The sequence below is a fragment of the Phyllopteryx taeniolatus genome, chromosome 16 (assembly GCF_024500385.1).
Source record: "Phyllopteryx taeniolatus isolate TA_2022b chromosome 16, UOR_Ptae_1.2, whole genome shotgun sequence".
NCBI classification, from domain to species: Eukaryota; Metazoa; Chordata; class Actinopteri; order Syngnathiformes; family Syngnathidae; genus Phyllopteryx; species Phyllopteryx taeniolatus.
In genome coordinates this window covers 20,803,751-20,829,355 of record NC_084517.1, presented here as the reverse complement: position 1 = coordinate 20,829,355, position 25,605 = coordinate 20,803,751, and the positions used below count along the sequence as shown (strand labels likewise).

General features: G+C 43.5%; 1 protein-coding gene across 1 annotated transcript in view; it reads right to left on the bottom strand.

Moving 5' to 3' along the window:
* Positions 1-2,996: 2,996 nt before the first annotated feature.
* Positions 2,997-25,605, bottom strand: part of LOC133466501 (uncharacterized) — a 43,942-nt gene continuing 21,333 nt past the window's right edge. The window contains exon 15 of the mRNA XM_061750288.1: positions 2,997-3,459. The gene's annotated coding sequence lies outside the window, so the exon portion shown is untranslated. The remainder of the gene's footprint in view (positions 3,460-25,605) is intronic.

Genomic DNA, 25,605 nt, shown 5'->3' with positions numbered 1-25,605 from the left:
TAGAAAGATAACTACTAGTCTTTACAACAAGCTAATGACTTGATATGTCTGAATTCAGGACTTTATTATTGGTTAACTAACTCTGAAAGCTACCCACCAGACTAGCATTTACTAGCTAACAACCAGAGAACACTATACACTGGCTTTTACGATGCGCTAACTGATTTAAAAAGATAACTATTAGCTTTTACTGCTTGTTAACTTCCAGTAAGCGAATTACTAGCTTTTAACGACCCCAGAAAGCTAGCTACACTTCTGGCTAGCTTCCACGTAAAGTTAACTAATAGCTTTTTCTCTGGAAGTACACTTCTGAACTTTACTATTAGCTAAGTACTCGAGTAAGCGAACTACTAGCTCTTAGTAGTAGGTCGTCTCCCAAAACGAAGGTTGTGGGTCCTGAGTCTGAGTCCTTGTGACCATGTTGCAGTGTCCTTAAGCAAGATACTGAAACCATAGTTGCTCCTGATGTGGTGTCATCAGTATGGTGAATAAGGAGATAGTGTTAAAGTGCTATGAGTTTTTATCATTTACCAGCTAACTACCCCAAAAAGCAAAACACAAGCTTTTACTACTATCTAACTGCCCAATAAGGAAAACCTCTGAAGGTAACTATCACAAAAAGCTAACTCTTTGCTTTTACTACTAGCTAACTATGCCAGAAAGCTAATATCAGGATTTTACTACTGGCTATAATCACCCTAAGAATGATAACGCCTAACTTTCTCAACTGCCGTTTACCTCGGAAAGCAAACTACTAGCTCTTACGACCAGCTAACTACTTGAGAAAGCTAACTTCTGGATTTTACTACTTGCTAACCAGTTAACCACTAGCTCTTATTATGAAAGTTAACCACTAGCTGTTATTATGAGCCAAATGTCCAGAAAGCTACCGGTATCGGATTAGGTTTTATTACTCTCTAGCCACCCCAAAATGTGTTTGAATTTTGAACTTCCAGTAGTTAACCGATACTAGTTAGATATGCCCAAACTAGTCCAGTTCACCTGCAACCCTAATGAGGACAAGCGGTATGTTAAATGAATAGATGAAGGGCATGTCATTTCTTGCAGCTGGGTTATGGAATACACGCCAAGTGCTTCCCAATTTGCCATTCATCCTTTGGAATGAAACGGAATGAATCACATCTGGGCAATAATGGTCCATTAACATAAAGTTTAATGGAGGGTCAAATGAGGGTCTTCCAAGAGAAGTGTAGGTGAGAAAAAAACGTCCATTGAGAGTTATGTCCATCATATAAAGATCACTTTTGTAGTTGCCCTTTTGCCAGAAACTGGAGTTGTGAAGTGTGAAAGACAAATTGCTTCACTTATTTAATTTGGATGCATGGATTTTGAGGAGCCACTTTTAAATCAATACGGATGAAAAAATAAAATAAAAAAAAAAGCATCATGTTTACCATTCATTTTTATGGTAAGCCTAATTTGGAGGTTTGGAAAAAGAAAATATTTGAAAATGGGTCTCAAAGATGGAAGATCTTTTAAAACAACACTGTAGGGATGTTATCCCTTACAGGAAAATGCAGAAAATGGTCGAGTCTACATTTACTACACTACTAATTTAAAACTCTTAACTTCTGAAATAAACAACTATCATTGTGGATATTTTTTTACATGATGGCAATGTTTTTGAAGCCTAAAACCATAAATATCAAAATCTACTCTTTTTGAAGAGACTGAATAATGAAAACAGTCGAAGCAATGTGTACATTTACAACACTGTTAATGTGTCAAGTAGAGTTTATTTAAAATGACTTAACGCTAACCCTAAAATTACTTAAAAATGTTAAATTGTTAAACAAACGATGCAGTTTTGGTTTTGTTTTCGTGACGTTTTTGAGAAATTTCTGAAAAAGTATAATTACCACACTGCTAATGTATTAAGCTGTTTTGTGATTCTAAAATGCGGCACGGTGGGCGACTGGTTAGAGCTTCTGCCTCACAGTTCTGAGGACTCGGGTTCAATTCCCGGCCCCGCCTGTGTGGAGTTTGCATGTTCTCCCTGTGCCTGTGTGGGTTTTCTCTGGGCACTCCGGTTTCCTCCCACATCCCAAAAACATGCATGGTAGGTTAATTGAAGACTCTAAATTGCCCGTAGGTGTGAATGTGAGTGCGGATGGCTGTTTGTTTGTATGTCACATTTCTTTAAAAAGTAGCCATCTACTGGCCTGGCATGCAGATTACAGAATAGCTTTTACAAGTTCATTTTGATTTCGGTTTGACAATGTTGAACATTTTTCACGCAACGAAAACAGTGTTTTTACGAGACTGTTGCCATGTAACCGTACCTTCAAAGGAACAAAAGTCGGTGTAAATAGTCTGGTGAATCTCAGCCATGCCACGAAGCAGGAGGTGGCAAAAGGTTTCTCACCTCAGCCTAAAAGTAGCTCGCTCATATACACCAAATATATATATGAGCTCATCAGCTGTCCCTTTGACAAGCACAGGAGTTCTTTTTTTTTCTTGTGTTTGTGTACTGTTTGACACACAACACGATAATCACGATTACTGAATTATGATCAGGATTAAAAGTCACACAGGTAAAACAAAAACATTAAGTATACTTACCAATATTGTACTGTATATACACACATAATTAATGTTAATTTACATTCATTAACTGAATCTCACACGTTGTCAAATATTTATGCCCGATGATAGCTGGGATAGTCTCCAGCACGCCCGCGACCCTAGTGAGAAGAAGCGGCTCAGAAAATGGATGGATGGATATTAGTATAAAAATAATAACATAACATAGTGATAAGATAAACAATAACAATGGAATGAAGTTATGTTCATTCATTCAAAAAAAAAAATCGCTAACTGTGCCTTTGAGTCCCTATTAAATTGATCAGAATCGGGCTTTGTTTTGAAAGCTGTAGAGCTGATGTGGTATGCTTTGGACCACGAGTTGGTTCCTTTCCATAGCTAGACAGAGTCGCTCGATAGATGACGGATGATGTGGTATGCTTGGGATCATGAGCCGGTTCCTATAGCTAGCTAGCTAGCTAGCTATCTAGCTATCAAGCTATCTATCTAGGTAGATAGATAGATAGATAGATAGATAGATAGATAGATCTCATTGATCCTATTTACAGCCTTAAAATTCCATCACACACGATCTATGCAATCCGGGGGGAGGGAGAGAAAAAGAACTCACAAAAATGTCAACATTTTGTAAAACACGAGCAAGTGGGATAATGTGTTTCTTTGTAATTCGGGTGAAGTGACCCTTTCACCTTGTAAACAGCCCGAGACGTTTTTCTGCCCGAAGCCCCCAAAGCGACAGCGTTTCCTCCTCGGTGATGAAGAGCGAGTGGCGAGGCGGGTCGAGGAAAGACAAGCGGTATGTTTTTTAGCGGGCGAGAGGTTCACAGGTCGCCGAACACAAGCGGCGTGACCGTGCGAGCTCCGCAGGTCTTGTTTTGATTCAGCACGCAGCACCTGTTGAGGAAGGACCGTTGGACATTTGATACAACTCAAACAAAACCTCATGCAGAATAGCTTCCAATTCTCATCGGAAAATACCCCTTTTCCTTTCGCTAATGTGTTTACCACCGGAGGGTTTTCGAGAAGCGTGGGCTATTCCGTTTGTCCAAAGTACAGAACTGTGAGCGTAAAGCTGTCAACAAGTGGAATCGGTGGCGGAACACAGACTCGCCCGTCCCCACAGAAACTTCAGAGGAATGTCTAACATTGCGTCCCCCAGAACCACCTAAACATGTCTGTCCTCTGTATCAACTTGGCCAGGCTGTCTAATATTCAGGCTCCACGGTCTCAACTCTGAGCCCTCAAGAAAATCTATCCAGAGGTCAGTTGAACTGCTAAGGGATAGTCGTGGTGTTTATGTGGCGCTCAAGAATGACCTTTTTCTGCCATGTGCACAAGATGGGACGGGCCGCCCTGTTTTGCCCTGACATTGACGTGTCTTTGATGTGCGACGGAGATCTTGAAGCAATGAACTCACAACGCTTGACAAGCTGTATCGCCTAATACAAGACTTGTGGGAGGGGAGCATAGTTTGGAAACAACATCATTGAGCCTTCCGAGGCTTTGTGATCAACCCTTGGGGGATTTCACAAACTGGGAAAGATGGGGTCAGGTAGAAACTGTTTGGAAAAGGGCAATAATTCTGTCCATCACATCTACTGCAGACCTAACAGATCAACAAGTAGCCAGTCAGGGGATCAGTGAATACATTCTTTCCATTCATAAATGTCTTTTTTTGTTGTTTTTTTGGCTCTTTGTTTAATGAGAAAATGTTGTCCAGCTGCTGTATAAGGTTTTATTTTATTAGTAGTAGTATTAATAATTAATTATTATTATTATTATTACTTTTTTTTTTTTAACCAGCCATAGTCGTGTTACTAGTTAAAGAACAAAGCAAAATTCCCCAATAAACTCAATTATATTTGGAATTCGAATTTCTTCTGGAGTCTTCCAGTGGACATTCTTGTTGTCTCCTTTCAGAAAAAAAAAGTGTCTCAAAAAGCCACCAAAAGCCAAAAGAAAAGATAAAACATAGATGCAGGGTCAATCCTTTGACACTGGCTAACATGAGGTCAAGTCAGGTACATATGCTGAGCTGTTGTTTGATGACAGTTTGAGATCCAAAAATTGTTTCAGTTTAGGCACCTTTTTCCACCACAATTTTGCTCAAACTCCAAATTGCTCAACTTCTGGGGTATTCAACTTCAAGGCACCATGTACTTCCACAAGGTTAGGTGGTTCCCTAGCAGGTAGGCAGCGATCCACAGATAAATGATGCTGTCAGCGATGCAGGATTATTCGCTCAGATCAGCATTAGGCACGCATAGGGATTTGGACGTAAGAAAAACCAACCGGTGTTTAGTGGATTTGAAAGCGGGAAAACCACTCAAACGTTACCTTGGGTGGGCACAAGCTAATCCTTTCGGATTTCCCCGACGATTACTTACTGAGAGATAGGAAATTTAGTAGGGCTGCCTTTTTACACCCTGCATAGCGCAATCAAAGCAACAATCACACTACGCTGGAAGTCCAATCACACCCCAATGGCATGTGATAGCATCACGGGCGCTCTCTTGAAACGTTAGCATCCGAAGCGTCTCGGGCTTAAGCCGCTGTATCAACATGGAAATCGGCCAGAAGCCGCCAGTGCAGCTACGCTGGTTCGGTTGCACTTTGTTCTGCTACTACATTCACTCTCCTGTATTTATTTTCCTGCTTGATACTCTCACTTTAAAGTGGAGTGACACACAAGCTGGATTTTCCAGCACAGGTTTCCTGTGTTTGAAAAAGGGGGAGGCCGCGATATAAAAACAGAGCAAAGGGTGAGAAGGTCACACGGAAAGAGGGGAAAGAGGCTGGAAAGTGTGGAGGTTAATTGAAAGGTAACGCCGCGGAGAGACCTTTGTAGTCAGGATTTTACAGACTGAGTTGCCGACAAGAGAAGGACCAGCGGCAGAGATGTTAAAGTTGGGAATTTAAATGGAAATCTCACAAGACGTGACACGCAAGCGGGTTCAGACGAAGAGTAAGCCGGGTAACGCTCGCTGTAACGTGACCCCCAAATAGCAAGACAACTCAGCCGTTAACTCACGCTCTATCAGCTATCCCACAGACTACACAAGCACGATAGTACCCGGTTTATCTCCGCCAGAGCACCACAACACTGTGGAGTGTGGTTGCCGACATCATCGGCTCGAGATGAACGATATGACACCTCGACGGGAGAGATTAAAGCCGCCTGACTTGTGAAAAGTGCCGAGGCGTCGCGGGCGGCGCAAGGGAGAGCACACAAAAGGCCTCTCTGTTGCAAGTCAATCAAGGCGAAAACTGAGAATAGTGTCCACCATTGGACTAATTTTTGGACCTCATGGTAATCATTTGTACTGTTTCCAGGCTCAAACTAACCGCGTGACTTGACGTTCTACCTCCCAAAGTGTTGGTAAAAGATGATGACTGAGAGTTACTTCATGATGAAAGCTAGCCGAATGGTACGGCAATCTTGATCTGGAACCAGTATTAGTCACAACCCAAATGTCTGGCAATACACTGCCTTCTGTTGGTCAGGAATAGTATGCAATTGTCCATATTATATTATGAACTACGGTGGCATGTCTGCCTCACAGTCGAAGACATTGGTTTTCAATGTCAGCAGTTCTCCGTTGAAATTGCATGTTTCCCCTACTGCTTGCTTCTCTTGGTAATCCGGTATCTGGTTAATTGGAGACTCTAAATTGCACATGGGTGTGAACTGTGAGAATGAATGGTTGTTTGTCGATGTGTGCCGTGCGATTAATTTTGGTCAGTCCCTCTCTTGCCCAGAATCAGCTGGGGTAGACTCCAGCTCACCAATCCCTGAACAGGATAAGGAGTAGAGAAAATAGATGGATGGATTGGATGAACCGCTGTGGACCCTTGATAGTTCACCACAATCCACTCTGTGGAAGAGAATGTTTGACATTCGTGTTATTCTTATTTCAAATAGATTTTTTCCTGAAGAAGTAAAGGAAATAGAGTCCAGGAAGTTATCAGTTTATGATGGTCCCAACCTATGAAGCTCTATGGTTAAGAATGGCGTGCAATGAACAATGAAGAAGCCAACCACCAAACAAATACTGTAATTACAACTTTACTACTGTCTTAGCCTATTGTAGGTTTGTGATAGAGACTACGTGTGAACAAAATGGGGATTACGTTGGTGGAACACTGTCATAAACCCCCCAGTAATCCAGTAGCGTAGGAATATATGGTCACGCGGCACAAGAAGGCACGCTCAGTTACACTTGTACTTAGTGTTTTTCTTTTGATTGTTTGAAAGCTTTCTTTGAAGTGTTACTTTAATTATGACTTTACAACTGTGTTAGTGTAGGTTAGTGATAGATTACGATGCGTTCTGACTTAGGCGGGTTGAGTGGCCGCTGTTAGGATGTAACTCCTTGGTACACCGAGGACCCCCTGTGCTGTCCAGGTTAGGCAACTATAACGAAACAAAACGAGAACCGAGAACCGTTCCTGTAATGTCCATCTTTTTCGGCAGTGTTACTTTGAAGATAAAACATTGTTGTTGCTTTTATCCATGTTGACCCCCTGAAAAGCGTAAGAAAATCCAGTGGAAAAATACAATTAGAAGGCTTGTGTTCCATAATTTTGATCGACTCCTGGATCAAACATTTGTTTACATTTCATGCTGAATTTCGAGCCAAAACGAGTTCCGGGCATAACAAACAAAGAGAGCGAGAGAGTAAATCCTCATCTGGTTTCAATGCCTCTTAGCGAATACGAGAAACAGACACCTGGTGTTGTGAGTCTGTACAGTCAAGTGGTCTTTGCTGTGATTTCCTGAATTACATCTGCAGATTTCAGCACTCAGAGATTATGACAGCATCAAATTAAAACACAATTAAACAGAAAACATTTTAGTGTTTCCTTCGGTAGACGGTTGTCGGACGCACTGGGGGCATCAAGGGAAAGTGATGCATTTGTGCCCTTATGTCTAGCAAAGAGGTCTAATAACTGTGTGGCCTCAGAGCGCTTCCATTAGTCTTCAAATGTCAAAACACAGAAGGGTATAACGTTACCACCCTCCACATCCACAAGCAGGACAACCGTAGACGCACCCCCGCTTCCTTTCACACCGGCGTCCTTTATCATTTTAACAGTCACATTACATGATCTCTTACACCCTCCCTGCTCCCCACTTGTTCCATGTTGTCTGGCTGTTTCCCATTTATTTCCACGTGTTGTGCTTATTGAGTAAAAGCTGGTTGCGCCCTTAAAAGCAGTCACGACACCACTGCCAAGTCATTTCTCAGGTCTTCGTCCGCCTTCTTTGCAGCTTTTGTTAGTTAACCTGACACACCAGATGGTTTGTCTCTTGGATTAATCTGGGAAACAGTTGAGAGAAACAGTTTGGAAAAGGATAGTGACTTCTGTCTGTCACGTTCATTAGCGTCCAAACGGCATCGAACTCAAAAGAACGCCTACCTTTTCCCAACATCAGGAAAAAACAGTTAGTAACTGTAATTACCGCCATTGTTGACACACTGACATGAGGTTACTGCTGAGGCAATTTGAGTTCAGTTGCTAACCAAAACAGCAACACCGACCAAGGCAGGTAAACAGTTTCTCAGTTTATTTAAATTGTAAGGATTTACCACAAGTTCCCTGCAAAGTAATATTATATATGAGCTTACATTGTATCTGTATCTGGGTATCTGCTATTACAAAATCCCACGCAGTCTGTATTTTCTTTTGCGTTAAATACTGTTCCTCCACAATGGCTTGCACGTCGATGTTTATGTTCCAGGGACCTACACGACTTATTGGTGCTGACCGGTTTGCATTGATTAGAGTTCTGGTGGACTCTGACATATGGTCGCTCCACAATTTGACGGTGCGCGTGTGTGTGTGTGTGTGTGCGTGCGTGCATGATAATCTCTTCAAGGGTTTCGTTCGTTTCCAGGCTTGTTGAGTGTTCTTGCTCTTTGAACATTTTAAAGCTCCCCTCTCTAAGCATGCTGAGTGGCCCGATCATTTTTCCGAGTGGCTTTGCAAGACGACATACCTCTCCAGCCTCCTTGCAAGATCGAATGCCTTTTCCCACCACTTTGACAGGAAGGAAAGCAACAAGAGTTGTTGGATACGGACAAGTAACCCGCTGACCTTCCCTGTGAGACACAGGCGGAAAGCAGACATGCTGAGGAATGTCATAACTTTGCAAGAAACCTGCTCCAAGATCGTCACTCACAAGTGCACACATAGAGTACAGATGAGCCGTTGCACATGCCGGCTTCACGAGGGCATTTTGATGAAAAAGGCCTTAAAAAGTGTCCCAGCTGTGGATATTAATTGTGTCTGAATGGCTGATTGATTTCAGATGGAAGGCTTGTGCCGACGCGTTGTTGCTTGAGCCTTGTGCTGACAGACATAAACATTGCCCGGGGCTTAGCTCATAGAAGAAAGGTGTCGTCCCACTTTGTGCCTTGAGATCATTTGGTGAAAGAAATAAAGAGAAGAAGAACGGTTTCAATAAGTTGAAATTAAACACGCATGATGTTCCCACTAACGTTACATTAAACACGTGCCTTTTCGAAACAGATGCGCTCCAAGACACACAAGCTCACACCACCAAACTTTTTGCGGTATGGTTTGGCCGGGCCTCCGCCGCGCATTCCCCTTCTGGCTGCAATTCGCCATGAGAGAGGATGTGCCGCAGACGAAGACGAGCCTCCAACCGTTTTCGCTTCCATCTCAATTCAGGCAGAGAAAGAAAATAAAATCACATCTGCATTCGAGATACACGGGCCAGACCCCGAAGAATTCCAGCATTCAGTTTGAATCGAGAGTTCAAACGTGAACTGCGTACTACCGTATTACCTTCAAGGTACTCAGGATACTTTTACAGTGTTGTCTCATTCACACTGCGATGATGGCATATGAAGAAAGACCGTCCTTTCGTTCTCTGGACTGAGTCTTCTGGTTTTCCATTCATAGCCAGTGTCAAATCTGCATTTGTATTTGTGCTGCCCAACCTGTGATCTGTAGTCCTGGGTCTCTTGCAACCATCCAGTAATGAGTCTTTTCTTTTTTCTTTCTTTTTTTTTACCCTTAAGGACCACTTTACTTCTTGTTTGGATTTGGCGATGCTAAAGGTAATAGGGAGCAATAAGTATACACACACCTGCTCGGCGCCTCTCACCGTGGCTAACTTAAACTGTCAGGTAATTGTAACGGATTTCAAAAGCAGGATAAAGTAGCCTAAATTCCATCACTCACATTCGCGTTCTACGACGCGGAGGGAAAAGTAAACCCCTCGTTAGGGGAAAACGCTCTATCAACGAAAATAAACTGCGAGAGAACGCCGTTCACACACGCCAGAATAAGCGTGCACGGGCACGGCTTTTTGACATGGCGGATTTCGATTTATTTATTTATTTATCTTTAATATCCAGAACAATCAGTGTTTGGGAGTGACGAGTGAGGCTTCATTGATTTCTGAAACAAAATATGGACAATCCGTAACATTAGACACCTCTGTATGATACCAAGTTGGGTAAAGATGGGCATACATTGTAATAGGATTGGTTATAGGGTTAATGTTAAGATATGCTGGGTTTGGTTTAGGGATAAGGTTAGAGTTAACGAGTTAGTCTAACCCTAACCCAACCCTAGGATTATATTATTATATTATATTATATTATATTATATTATATTATATTATATTATATTATATTATATTATATTCAAGATTATCAGGGTAAGGAGTTAGGGTTCGATTTAGTAGTTAAGGATAAAACTAGGGGTGGGTTTTAATGTTAGGATCAGGATTAGAAATGTGGGTTAGTATTTTAGCATTACGGAGATCGGAAGGAGGAGAACAACCAGCAATTGTTCAATTGTGCAAGATTAACCTAACCCTAAACAACAAGCCTTCATTTTCGGGATGACCACTAAACCACCCGAGTCAAGCCGCCCTGCAGTGCGTGTGACGGAGTGTCAGCGAGCTGTGACCGACACAGAAAGACAAGAAGAAGAAGTGGGAATATGATAGCGGTGATAGCATCGGATCCCGGCAGAAACGGGCTTGACAAGCACACAACAAACTGAGGTGGACAGCCTAACCTTTACACTAACCCAAATATTTAAAAAAGGGGAACTTAGTAATGAAGACTCAAACATCAAATGCTAACACGTTAGTGGGGCATCTTCTAGCTTAGTTGACAATCATCATGTCACACGGCACTTGGCAGTGTCTGCTCTGTCTGCTCGGAATTGTTTACAGTTGTCCGGATAACATCATGAAAAACAACAGTGTACTCACGCCACTGCCCTGGAGCACCTCCCCCTCCCCCTCTCTCAGTCTCTGTCATGGTGTAAATAAAAAAACTACCTTCTTACATAACGCAAAAATCACGCATTTTGATTCAGATCTTCTGTGAATGGGATCTTGCATACGAGTCCATCTGGAGAAGAGGGAGCACTGAGTGAAGATGTAAACTGCTACATTAGCTCCTCACGCTAGCTAGCTGCCATATGCGTGTCACTTGCGATCAAAAGGTAGAGTGCCGCTCCAGTTTCAAAGTTTATTTTGAGAATTCCTGTACTGTACTCCTTAATCTTGAATCCTGGTTCCTCCTTAAAAAAACGTTTCACTCAAATTTTTTATCTCTTTCATCCCGTCAGCACTCGCTTTGCGTCCAGCTATGACATAGCGCCCTCAGCTCTTCGTCTGTCTGCACCTTGTCTGCATGTGGAGAGGACCACCAACCCCACCACCCCCACCTCACATTTTTTTACCTGAATTATTTTCACATGCACGGGTTGGACATGTTTCCGAGATGAAAGCGACGCAGCTGGGTGTGTGCGATCAGTTTGTGTGTGCATGCGCTTTTCATCTGACTTTTGGATAAGACCCAGGTCCATCCTAAGTCCTTTTTCTTTCTGCCTCCGCCAAAAGGCAAGGCCTTGTTTTGATCTACTTTCATGGGTTGGTGTGCTAGTCTGATAGAAAAACTACAATATGTAGCAGATTTCCAAGAAATAGCCGCCTTGCTAACTAACAAACCGGCTAAGAGACTAAAACACAGTGCTACAAGATTTTTTTCACTTTTATTAGAGGAATTGTTTCTCTTTTTGCCATATGAATCCTGATGAAACCAAGTGCCCGACCTGAGAATCTGAAATAGTACAGTCCTTTAGTCATTCTCCACAAATCAGGAAGTAGCCTACTAGCTAACAGACAGCCTAGCAAACTGATATATGGCACACTGTGATTTGTTTTCACTTTTTGACAAAATTATTATTATTTTGACTCACTAAAGGACTCTCTGTGAACCAGGTAGGAGCCTGCTAGCTAAGTAACAAATAGACTAAAATACTGTAATAATGTTGCTACCGAATTGGAACCACGCATACTAGACAGTTGAGTAAGCCAATCGGGAGAATTTTGGTGACTAGCCGTAAACTACGTAAGTCTTCGTAACTCAGCTCCACAAGGTCAGAATTTGTTTCAGTTAGCAACATGAAATTTGGTTGACTTGACAACATTGAGCAGAACCACAAAAAGTCTCAAGAGGCCATGCCCGAAATTACACAGGAAATCTGCCATTTTGGTTTGGAGCCATTTTAGAGTCATCTTGGCCATTTCCAAAGGGTTCTCCAATGACAAAGTTGTCTGGGAGATTTTGTCCAATGGCTAGCAAGTATAAACGATGTGTGCTAGACAGGCGAGTGACGTTAAAATTGTGTAAATGTGTCATTTTTCTCATTGAATGTGGGTGCGGCATGGTGTCCGTGTTGGCTGACTCGCCACAGAAACGTAGAGCTTGATCAAACATGCAATCAAATGCTACGACTGCGCTCCTGATGCTCCGATTTTCTTCCGACTTTGCACACTCACATCACACCTCACAACTTTTGCTGCACCACTGAGAGGAATCCTGTGCCAGCCTTTAGCTCATTGCCCTATCAGTCCCTTTGTTTGTACTCCTCTACGCCCCCGTTCCCCCTCATGCCTGAATGTGCTGTAATGATTATCTGTCGGTGCGTCTGAGCCCCGGGCCCGGTCCAGAGGCAGTAAAGGCCTGTTATTCTTTCCTCCCTGCTGTCTGGCATGTGTGGAGAATCGGGGAGAGATTTGGAGGCAGGCTGCGCCGCCTGTAATTTCAGCCCCTCCGTTCCATCTGAGCCGGCGAGTATGCGATAAATGCTGGAATGGGGGGAACAGGGAGGGGAGGGTTCGCCCCCCCACCACACACACACTTTGTTGTGCGTAACAGAGCGACTGACCACACCAAAGCCGAAATTTTGAACCCAAACTGTATGCCCTCACAGTGTGGTTTGGATGAATAGTGATGAAATGGGTGCTGAACGGCTGCGGCTGCAAGTGTATTTATGACCCCTGTGTGTGCGTGTGTGTGTGTGTGTGAGCGTGTGTGTTCCTCATTAATGTAGTACCGCGGTGCATGAATTATGATAGCAGTCACCTGCAGGTGTTATACAATATTTCTGGCTCAAGATATTGCCTTTTGCAAACGTTTCGGAAAGCAATCTGGGAGAACTGGATCAGGGCTGTGTTTGCGTCGTCCAAAGATGACGTTTGTTGAGTGCTGCTTTCACTGAAGACACAAAGTCACTTTCAATTCGAGAATAAGTCTTTGATGACTTGTACAAATCAAATTCGCCACGGCAATGAATGAATGAATGAATGAATAAATCAATATATATTCTTGGGAATGTGATCTAAAAAGTCCAAAGAATAAAATACATTAAAAAATACATTTAAAACATTTAATTATCCATCCATCCATTTTCTGAGCCGCTTCTCCTCACGCGGGTCGCGGGCGATAGCCCATCCCAGCTATCATCGGGCAGGAGGCGGGGTACACCCTGAACTGCTGGCCAGCCAATCGCAGCCTTTCATTATTATCATTTAATATGCATAAGACATTGATAAATAAATTGCAAAAATATGCAAATATATTAAAAGAAAAAAACAAAAAATCCACTGTAAAAAAAAGTAATTAAATAAATAAATATAAAACACAATACTATTATTGCTTGCTCTTCCTTGAAGTAGTACTGCAGACACATTTCCAATTAGATTTAGGTCTAGGCTCCCGGTGAAAGCCACTCCCTTGTCGACAGCTTAGCCTTTTTACTGCGGCGCGTTCGCTTTCTATACTGTACGCCCTGCAGAGGCGTTGAACTTGTAGCGTGACGAATGGATGCCATTTGCGCAAAACGCTAATCACGCCCTCCAGCCATTTTGCTTCTTGAGGTGTCAAAAAGCTCACAATCAAAGCAAATGTTCATGTACAGTGGAAACGCTTGGAGATGCCATCTGCACTGCGCAGCCAGCCCCCAAGCGTGGACGCACAAATTTAACATGTGGGCACGGGCGTTTAAACCATTAGTGCAGGTGTGAACGTGGCGCGAAACCTCGGATTCTGTCAGATCAAACAAGAATTGGAGCTCCGAAAGAGGCCCAGCCAGGCACAGGTGTGTGTGTGTGTGTGTGTGTGTTGGGCTCGGGGGCTGAGTTTAGCCTTTGGATGGTTGCCAGCGTCAACCGTCCACACTGAGCCTGCATGTGCGTATACAGTAACGCAAGCAGACTCATGCATGGTGCTGGATTACAACAAGGATTAGGATATTTGGACTAAGATTACATGTAGATTTAGGGATTAAGATCTCTTTTTCTTATAGTATGGATGTAACATACCAGATATACAGTATGCATCTCAATACATTTAAATATGGTGTAACAATTCATTTATTTCAGTGTGAAATTCAAAAAGCAAAGCTCAAACGACAGCATAGATTCATTAAACACACGGGAAACTATTTTTTCAGAAGGCGGATTCCTACCTATTTTTTGTATTAGAACTTTGTTGAAATTGTGAATTATAAAAATATTTCACTGCGTGATTCTCTTTGTTTGATGTTTAGTTTGACAATCATCATCTTGAAGCCTCTTTTCTGTTAAGCATTGTTCACTAGCTGCCAAAGTGCTGCTTGTTGTGAAATGAGTTGGGTTCACTGCTACAGTGCTCGTATCTAAAAACAAAAAAAATCAAAAAAGAAAATAAAAACACAGTGTGGTCTAAGTTCCTGACCATACATTTCCGAAACGTTGCATTGTACGAATGCAGAGCGACAAGCCGCAAAATGTTTGCTATCAAGAAGAAACTGAAAACAGTGGAGAAATGTGTTCTCGTCACTTTGAAGCGAGCGCAAGAAAGCACCTCCGCCTGCTCGACCTGGAATGCGTTGTTGGCACAGCGCCTCAAAACATCAAATGCGCACGTTTTTTTTTTTGTGTTTTTTTTTTGGGGGGAGATGATTAACCTCTGCGTTTTTGTCATCAACATGACATAAAAGCACCAGCGGGCTCCGTGTAACACCTCGCTGATCCCTGCTCCGTTTACTTTTCCACTTTAAAAAAAAAAAAGTTACATATATGTATACACCGAGGGGTATTGTATGGCAAACCTGGGTTTTTCCCCCTTTTTTACACAAGCGCTGCAGTGGAACATTGGAAGAAAAAAAAAAGAGCAGCTGAAAGGTGCATTGTGTACATTATTCTTCTGGGAGTTTCAGTCTAATAATGTTCCTTTCTTGTGTGGTTTGTTTTCTAACGAGGAAATCAAGGGGTATTAATCACAGAGCCGTGTAACCCCGTCACGCTGGAATAACTTCACTTGTGGTCACAAAGCATTTTTTTTTTTTTACGTCCGACTCTCTTGGAATCCCTCGTGGACTCACATCCGCGCAAAAAAAAAACACCAGTGTGTACATTTCGAACGCTACAAGATAGCAACAGGTAGACTCGTGTTCCCAAAGGCCCGAGGACCGGAGTTACAGAATCACTGTGAATGGAGCTTTGTGACACTTTTCCCTTCAGGATTTTGGAGGGATTTTGTATTTTTTCTATATTTTTTGGGGGGGGCGGGCGGTGCTTATTTACACATGCTGTCACCTCGTAGTCGGAAGGTACGGCGGAAGCCTCTAAAGTCGCACAAAAGTCACACGATACTTCAGCAATTCTCCAAATCACTGGTTTTCAAATGTTTTACATAATTACAACTTCCAAAAATACTTTATAAGCCACTACAACATTAAGCACAGTTTGAACATTAACACTGCAACAACAAACAAAAAAACTGTACTTCAATAATTATTGAGTGAAAATGTACTGCACATAAAAGTTAAATCAAAACTGTACCTAAATAAATGTTTGAAAACACTTCTAAAAGATGAAGTGCAATTTTATCGTACTAAAAAATCAAAACTTCAAGTCACTACAACATAATGCACAGTTTGATCATTTAAATCAGTAATTCTGTAACATACCACTAGAGGGAGCCTGCATACTACCAGTGGTACGCGTACAACACTTTGAGAATCTGAGGGATTCACAGTGAAGCCGAGTCACAGGTAGGTGACTTTTTCTAGCCGAAAAAACCCACGTAAGCAAACAGAGTTCGAACCCAGATCCAAGGAACAGTGAGCCAGACATGCTAATCACTTGTCAACCATGCTACCCATGTGTATACCCAACATTGTGCATTTACAGTGTATTGGATGAGAATGCTAGAAGCTAGAGTACCCAAAGAAAACCCACACAAGCACGACTGAGATCGAGCAAACGAGATTCAAATCCAGAACCTCTAGACTGTGAGGCAGACGTGCTAACCACTAGCGCACCATGTTGAGGGCGCAGCGCTCTGATAGCTAAATTGACGAGTCGCGAAGGAACAAAGAAGCCATGATAAGTGATTTCCCTTTTGCGCGGCCGCGCTCCAAATCATGACGCGGCGTCGGCCTCGAGTTTGTGTTTATTGTCGAGCCGTGACGTTTCCGCCCGGCCGGCCCGAGCCCGGCCGGCCGAGCCAGACGTGTCGGCCGCGGCCGCAGGCTCCACGGCCGGACAAGAGGGCTGCAATTATAGCTCACTTCAAAGACGGCCGTCAGTCAAAGACGGCATTCATGCATTTATTTTGGCAAACCCACCCCCCCTCTGCCTCGTCACCTTTACTGCCCCCCTTTTTCCTCTTCTTCCTCCTTTCCCACTGGCTTGTTTAGATGAGCCATTAAGCAGAGAAACAAGTGCAAAGCGGGTTTAGCTTGGCTCCGCTCGCTATTGACACAGCGCTCACAGAAATATCTGCACCGCGCAATTTTCCTCTCACCTAAATATGGATGTGGTGCGTGTCGGCGAAAGATGAGGGGAGGGAACAGAAAGGCTTTTTAGACCCCCGGTTGGGGCGCAGTATCATCAACATCATCATTATCGTCATCATCATCATCATCAAGGCTCTAGAGGAAGGAAAGAAATGTTTCACCTCCGGAGTGCGAGGTATTAGATGTTCAATTAACACGGTAAAGCATTTAGTTTTGCCCCCAAATATCCGTCCACCCCCACCCCCAAAAAACCCTTCACAGCACCTCTCAGAAAACCACAAAGTAGGCCAACGTTAACTGTTAAAGACAAATTTAGAGCCGTGTTGATTCGCTGTCCACTTCAATTTCTACCAGGGAACGGTGCATGAGAAAGCAGTGTGTTCAATACATCCACCATGCGAGGATACTTCCTACAATTGTTTTTTTGTTTTTTTTGGAGGGGGGGGGGGGGGGGGCGGGGTATGTGAATGGGCAGACTGGCATTTAAATTGTGTATCTCAATTGAAGTTGAAACTAACGATTATTTTGATAATCGATTAATCTGTCGATTATTTTTTTGGGATTAATCGATTAAAAAACAATTTCCTTCATTCAAAAACAGGACATCATTTCAAATTGATAGAAAATGCACAAACATACATTGATTACATCTCAGAAAATCAGCAACTATGTTGATCGTTGTTTCCCAAAGCAGATGTTTGCAAATGTCTTATTTTACTTAAACGCAAAAGTTTTTTGCTTTCATGGACGACTAAAGAAATAGGAGAATATTAACTGTTGAGAAGCTGAAATCCCGACGATTTGGCCAATTTCTAGTTAAACAAAGCTCTCGAAACGATGAATCAATGATCAAAATCGGTGTCATTTGATAATCGATTAATTGTGGCACCTCCAATTTGAATGGAACGAAAATTTGATTTGAGGGGGGCACAGCATTTGTTTGAGGGAGCCGTGCCCCCTCTTGCCCACGTATAGCCGGGCCTGGTTGCCTGTTACAATCGTGTGCTGATACTTGAATTTCACGGAGGACGACGGATGTCTTTGCAGCTAAAAATGTGCGTGACCGCCACCAACAATACCCACTCAACGAAACGAATTTACGAGCGGGTGACTCGTTCTTTTAAGAAAGGAATTTTTTCATGTCCGACTCCACACAAGCGCCTCTTTGTGACAGGCATTGTTACCGCGGGTGTACAAATGCCGCCAGGTGCGTGCGACAAATTTGACAGTAGTGATTTAGCACAGTATTAACGAGCCCGAGCGACCTGCCTAAATGGATGGAGAAGCCGGACCTATAGAAGGGGCTCCAGACCCAGAGACGGCGTATGGCGGGTAGTAGTTGTCCAGGTTCTCCGGGGGACAGGTCTCCGGTGTGACGAATGAGACACTGGAGCCAAACTGTAACACCGGCAGCGCGGTGGGTCCCGAGCCCCCGCCTTCCCCCGAATCATTCCGCCGGCGCGGCCTCCAGGATCGGGTTTCAGATTCCTTGGGGGAGGTTATGGGGCGGGTGTCTGGTTCACTTTAACAACCAAACTGGTGAACATACCACACGCGGCCTGGCGACACGCATAGTCGCATTAATAATGGAGTCGATTTGCTTTTTTTTTTTTTTTTAAACCTAGGTCTCGTTATGGTCACAGGTGAGACAAGATTCGAATCCCATAGCTCCGAAAAAAAAAATGTTAAAGTAGCTAAAAAAAAAACCAAAAAAAAAACCACCTTACTTGTATGTGGATTTTTTTCCCAGTTTAGGCAGACAATGTTTAAATACCAGAAGCTTGTGGTTTGTAGGCTGGCACATGACACAACACATTCACCCGAATCATTCTTCTTGCCAAACTTGTCAAACAATTGTCTTAAAAAAGACCATGGACGGGGACTATCTTGCGTCTCTGAATCTGTTGCTGTCATCGTTAATGTTTTTTCCCCCCTTATAAAGTGGCTTTCACAGCGCACTTGTTTTGCACGGAGTTGCCGGTCGCCAAGCAACTGAGCAAGAAGTAGCCAGCTGCCTTTTCCCACTTGTTTGCACGTGAAGTAGGCTGCAGCTCAGCGATATGGTTTTGTCACCGTTTCAACAAAAAGCCCCGAGGTCATCTAATTATAAAGGCACGGCAGGATCTTGGGGGAGGTCAGGCCCGTCCGTGCGCTATGGCTATTTGAAGACGGCTTTGGCGTGTAACTTAAGGAAACCTGTGTATCTGTGCTTTTTTTAACTTGGTGACCATCCCACCGCCCGCGACGCCAATATATCAATCAATCAATCAATGAAGACCTCAAATAAGGTTGACTCTACCTCTCTCTATCTGCATCTTTTTTATGTTGTGTTGTCATCCGCACAGGTTGAAAAAAATCCTACTTTGACACAGTAAGTTGTAGAAAGTACACGTACTGTATCAATGTAGGCAATACAAGTAAAAAAGTGGTCAGAAAAATAAATATTCAAATAAAGTACATATACCTGAAAATTATGCTTAAATACAGCAACGAAGTATTTCTACTTTCGGTAAGTCATTGGCCCTTCGTGCCTGGAGGCGTCGTCGTGTTGCATACAAGGGAGTGTGTACGACACGCACACACACGAAATAGCAGTCGAAGAAACATGATGCGGCGGGGCAGACACCTAGGTGGTCCGCGTAGAGATGGAGGGGAGACGCGGGAGTGGACGGGGAGGACAGGAGTTATGTGGGAGGCAGCCTGTCAGCTTGTCCGTGTCAACAATAAGGGAATAATTGGCCTCTCGGAGCCTGAGGAGAGGTGCGGGGGGACAGGAGAGGGTGGGGCATGACACTGGCATTACATACAATTAGGCCAACAAGGGGGTCAAATGGGGAGGCAGGGAAGGGAGGTTCCAGCCTTGTCATTCAGGAGAGGTGGGAGTGTCCAGCCCGAGCAGATCACACAACTTCAAGTCAGGCTGCAGATTAAAGAGGAGGAGAGCGGCTACTGGACATAAAGTTGATGAAGGTGCTCGCAACAAAGCGCCATTCACTCTCTGCCTAAATTTACAGCTGGGCAGGTTCTGGATAGCGTCACTGGAAAGACCCCCTTTCATGGGAGCACACCCCCAGCCCCTCCGCTTTGACCTCTCCCTAATTTGATAAACATTCCCAATCAATGGAGGAAACAGGGTGGAAGTGTGGCCGGGATGTGAACGTGACCTGGCGGCGGGCTTCAAACAGGCCGCTGATTTTGTGTTTACGCCCACGCTGCACTTTCATCTTGTCGTCTCATACCAATACGAAGCCATGAAAAATATAAGTTACAATTATATAATCTATACAAACATCCAAAATATTTTTTTTTAATTGCGTTACTAATAAACATGCAATGTTTTCAGGCGGACGGTAGAATTCTTAAAATATATTTTATAATTATATTATTCATTAATTATTATTTATTATAATTTATTTTATTTTATAATTTTAACAAATCTTAATATACACATGACACAATACAGAAAGAAATATATATAATATTGTACCTTTTATTTATTATGTTTATATTCTTTGTACTTTTTCTTTTATTATTTTAATGGCTGCATTTCGATTCAGTTTTCCATTTTTGAAGCGCGGACTATATACATATATATATCTTGACAAAAAATAAATTAATAAAAACTGATCTCCCAAAATAATTACATTTTATCATTTAAAATATAAAATATAACTCAACAGAATATGTAAATACATCATATCTATTTATAAATGTTTATACATTAATATACACTTCATATAATAAAAATAATTATTTTTGTTAATATTGTTTATATGTGAATATTCTTTAAATTCACCAATGTTTTGTAATTTTAAATTTTTTTCTATTATTTTATTGATCAAAGTTTGAGTTTTCAGGAAGGAGGGACCAATTGGCAAAATATATTTATAGATGATTTAATATATTAAAAAATATCTAATTATTAGACCTAGGATATAAAATTATACATTTGATTTATAAATTTAGAGCACTTTAAAATGTATTTAATTCTTTTATTTTTTCACCAATATGCTATCATATTGGCCCCTTCTTCAAAATCTTTTTTCTTTTTTTTTTTTAAATACATAAAAGTCAAATGCCCTATTAACTCAAGGAATGTTTTTCGTTGGCTTTTTCCAAAAGACGGCCTCAACTGGGGTTCTGGTGTTATTTCTTATTGATACCTTGTTTAAAATGGACAAGCATCTCAGAACGAGTCCGGTTGGAACTCGGAGGTTTCCGCTGTACAAGAAGGCCGGGCGCTAAAGAAGACCCTAAGTATTTGAAAAGAAGATAGCGACGTAAGCCACCCTGCCTGTCGCCCCGCAGGAATTCACGGCTGGACGTAACAAAATATACGTCCGGCTTCTCCCGTTACTGTGCGCCCTTTCTCCGCTTCAGCTCGCAGCGGGTGCGGAAGCTACGGCCCGGGGGCCACATACGGCCCGTGAGAGGATTTAATGCGTCCGCCATGTAATCTAAAAACAAATGAACCCTCAGAGGAACTCATATAAAAGCCCCCGCCCACTCCCGACATTAAGAAACTAGCCCGTGATAGGAAAAAGCTGCCGTCAACACAGGGGTCTCTGGGGACCAGACGGGGTTGGGGCCCCTGAGGAGCAGGCAGTGCCGTCGAGACGAAGAGGGGCTCGGGTTTTGTCAACCAGCATCAATCTCTCTTGTCTCTCAGCCCCTTTAAGCTCAAAGTCTTGCCCCCTGACCCCCTCCACCCCTACCCACACCATCCCAACTAAATGAATCCTCAATTAACACATTTCACCTCTTTCATCCTTTTTATTGCTTTTCTTGGAGCCTCTTGACTGCATTCTCTGTTATCTGCGGCTCCTATCGGTTCATTTACGCACGCTGTCTTTCTTCCTCTCTCTCTCTCGCTCTCTCTCTCTCTCTCCAAGGTACAAAGTGTCTTCATCCGGCTCCCTCGCCGTGACTGAGTGATCTGTCAATGAGCGACCTCTCTGAAATGAAGGATGGGTCGGTGGTCCAACAAAGAGGCCCACTTGTTGCGCCTCACATGTGTCGTACTAAAAAGGATCGGAGCCAGTCAGTCAGACACACTCTAAAGCGTTTCGTCTTGCCCCCCTGCCCAAAAGCCAGGACATATGAAAAATACGGGAGATTGTTGTAACATGTAGGGCACATCCAGTTGCTGCAGGCCTCTTTGCAACCTTTTCGACCAGTTTCATTCTTGTCTTTTTGGAGGGATGTCTTGTTCCAATGAATGTTTTCCCACCCTGCGCGATAACCCAGACGTTAAGAATAATACGGAAGCTTGCTGTCACGTTTAGGACACAGCTACCAATTGCCAGAAAGCCCTTTAACGTTTCTGTGGGCCTCCCTAACTTTCTTCGTGACACACACACGTCTTGCCACCCTACCCCATAAGCCGGTTGTATGCAGAATACGGGAGATTGTTGTCACATGTAGGACATAACCACTACTCGCCAGAAATTCCTGCAGCTCCTGTAATGTTAGTGTATGCCTCTTAATAGGTTCCATGTTTACTCCTCATCTTTCCTTTCTTTTTGTATTGTTAAAACGTAGCCGGAGGCTTTTTTGTCACGGGCTCCAAACAGAAGGCAAGACGGAGTACGTCCAGCATACTGGGGTGGGGGGAATGCTGATGAACAACAGCTGGCATGCTCCCCTTCAAGGTATTTCGCTTTATCTTGCGTCCCCTCCCACTTCCTCACGTCATCCTTCACTGTCCTTTATCCATCAGCGTCCTGCGGCGCTCCGATTAAAGGGAATATCTCTTCTTTTTTTTAACCCGCTCCCTCATCCCATCTCACTCCATCTTCATCCATCCTCTTTTTTGTATGTCTGCGCGGCGTGCTCAAACTTAGTCTTCATCGGCCTATTTAGATTTCCCTCGACACACAGAAGTTCAAATCTGATTGGACAAAAAAAAAAAAAAAAAAATCAATCAAGATCCACATACACGTACTGGAAGCAGTGAAATCAAGAGAAACACTATGAACTGTCTGTTGGGAATAAATTAAATTAGCCAGTTTAATGGAACAAATATTCGAATTTAGGTTGTAAATGTCGTTCAAATCTTCTGATAGTGCTTAGGACAGCAGAGACCAGGATTTAAAAATTCTAGTAACATTTCAATCAAGATTCCTTCCTTGGTTGACACCTGCTTAACCCAACCTTTTTGCGTCTCGGCTGACATCAGCGCCACCGCGGCACTTAACCAAAGCCGCCAATCAAAAGCGGGGTTGAGCCAGCATAGCGGTGCTTTGAAGCAAGACGGGGGAGGACCTTCCCCCTACCCTCATGCAGGGCACATCATCCCATCACTCAATCAACACCGGTGGCTTTGATGTGCCATCATTTAAAGGCCCATTGTGGCGGCGGGGCCCATTCAACGGCACCTGGGCCTGCGGGCACTGCTGGTTCATCAAAAACAAGAGCGTGAATGTCAACAAGTTATTGAAATCCACTTCTGACAGAGAGAAAGCAAAATACAAATAATGGACACACACAGTCCCATCCAACGAGAACCCGAAGCGATGGGAAACCTGGTTGAAGAGTGCACCCGTGGGCAGGCAGTGGGCAAGACACGCTGGCACCGCCGCTTTGAGAGCAGCCTAGCTGAGGTCTCGTCGTCGGCCGGCAGCCGGCGTGTCCCCTGAGTGCCTCCTCACCTCTGTGTGGCTCATGAGGGCGAAGGACACAACCTCCCTTCATCACCTGCGTGCAAGGATGGCACCAGCGCCCGTGGAGCCCGTGCCCGGCCAAGTCCGGCCCATGCGGAGCTGCGCCGCAAATGGGCCGTCTCCTGTATGTGATAAGATCCTGAGGAAAGTGCGTGTAAACATTTGTTCTGGCCTAGAAAAATGATTTTTATGAGATAAAAAAACAAACAAACAAAAAAAAAACCTACAGTTTACAAATGGTACCTCGATGTACAAGTTTACTTCACCCTGTGCCCTTGTTCACCCAACAAATTCAACTCGTAAGTAGCTTTGTAGTAGTATTGAAAAACATAACACACAAGACAGTCATTCTACTAGTGCGCCCAAGTCGTTCCGTGTCGTACTAGTACACTCATTGTCCTCACTAGTAAAACAATTGGCATACTAGTAGGCCAAAAGTGGCACTAGTAGTGGGAATAATCTAAATCAATCAGTTGTTCTACCAGGGTCCTAGTTGTTCTACGAGTGCGCTGAATTGTCTTACTGGTGAGGACAGAAAGCGCGCTCGTACATGGAGGCTAAAGTGGATATTTGGAATAAATGCTGAAAGGGCTTTCCATAGTGAATGCTGGTCTCTCAGCATTCACGCCATCTCGGAGACTTTGCTGTTTGCCCTCACGTCGCTCCGTCTAAAAACGGGGGCGAGCACGAGAGCAGCTCTTGGCCTCGGCGTCTTTGATGCGCCGTCGTTGCGCCGCTCGTCTCCTCGGCCGCGGGTCACGGCTGTCCGTGTAACCACCGCAGTCTTTAGCTCGCGTCAATATTAGCTTTGGGATTATTTCTGGAAGGATGAAATCCCTTATGGGATTACCGAGTGTGGCGACATAAAATAATGAGGAAGAATGTGAGGAACTGTCGAGGAGACATTAATGAATATTTAGTATTTGCTGGGTAAATAAAGGTGATTTAACAACTCGGGCATGGTGCGGAACAGCTAAATTAGGACCAAACCTCAGCCCAGAATAGCACAGCTGTCTTTTTTTTTCGTCTATCCGGGGGGGAAGATCTTTTGGATTTTGTCAGCCAAGATTGAACCGGGGGGTCCCGATGCTGGCTGGGTGGTCAAAAAAAAAAAACGAGATTGGGGGGTAAACTCTGTAGCTGTAATTCCATGATCTCGCAATTATTATTCCCAGGTGGAAGGACCTGGCTCCGAGCGGGGGACTTTCTGATTGCTTTGAAGCGCTCCCGTTTTTTGTTTTTTTTACCGGATAAATGACCACAAGTGCATCTCGAACATATCTTCTTTTTCCAACCACGGAAAGGGATGTCCAGGGATGTCCAAACTATGGCCTGGGAGCCATTTGCAACCCGCCGTCCATTTTTTTAGTGACCTAAGACTTATTTGTACACTTATGCATTTGGTTAAACCACACTTAGTATGCAACTAATCTCTTGCTCATCTGGATTTTGGCCTGTTTTACTTCCGTTTCTCCTCTCTCCTCCACGCCTCCTGGCCTGCTCGGAGTGGGGACGAGGTGGCATTGAGAGGCTGCTGTTGTGAAGATTCTGCATCGATCGAACGGTAAAAGATCGTAGGAGGACCACTTCCCTGGAGACATTTCTGAGGAGGATTCTGCATTCACTCACCGGGACAGGTCCTGAGGACAACCATTTCCTCGGAGGCGTCTACCTGCGATTCTCATGATGTTTAACTACAAACAAATTTGACCTGACTTGACATTGATACAACGGACACACAAATCCTAAATCTCAAGACTTTATCAAAGTATTGAATCCATCGCAACTGGACTGTTCTAGTTGTCTTAGAAGCCTCGCCTAGGCTAGTGCTGTCCTAACTAAGCCTTTTTGCATCAACTGATGAAACCTGCTTGGATGAGAGGCGAAACATCTTCTAAGACAACTAGGACAGTCCAGTTGAGAACGATTCAACTCCCTGAGAATGAAAGGACGTGGATGAATAAGAATATTCACAGGCATGAATCTCAAGACAAACAAAACCAAAGCTCCCAAAAGAAGAAAGAGAGCTGAAATCTTGAATCTTGGCAAGTGGAATGAGGTCATTTTCTCTGTGTTTATAAAAACATAGTTGTAAGCGTCACTGTGTGCTGATCTGGAAATGATGTATTCATTTGCACTTGGGTTTCACTGTGTTTTATGTCCACACATGGTGTCAGATGGCACCAATCTGCAAAGCACCCATCTGAAAACATCTTGCCCGTTCATTGACGTGGACTGAGAAGGTAGTGCTACACCC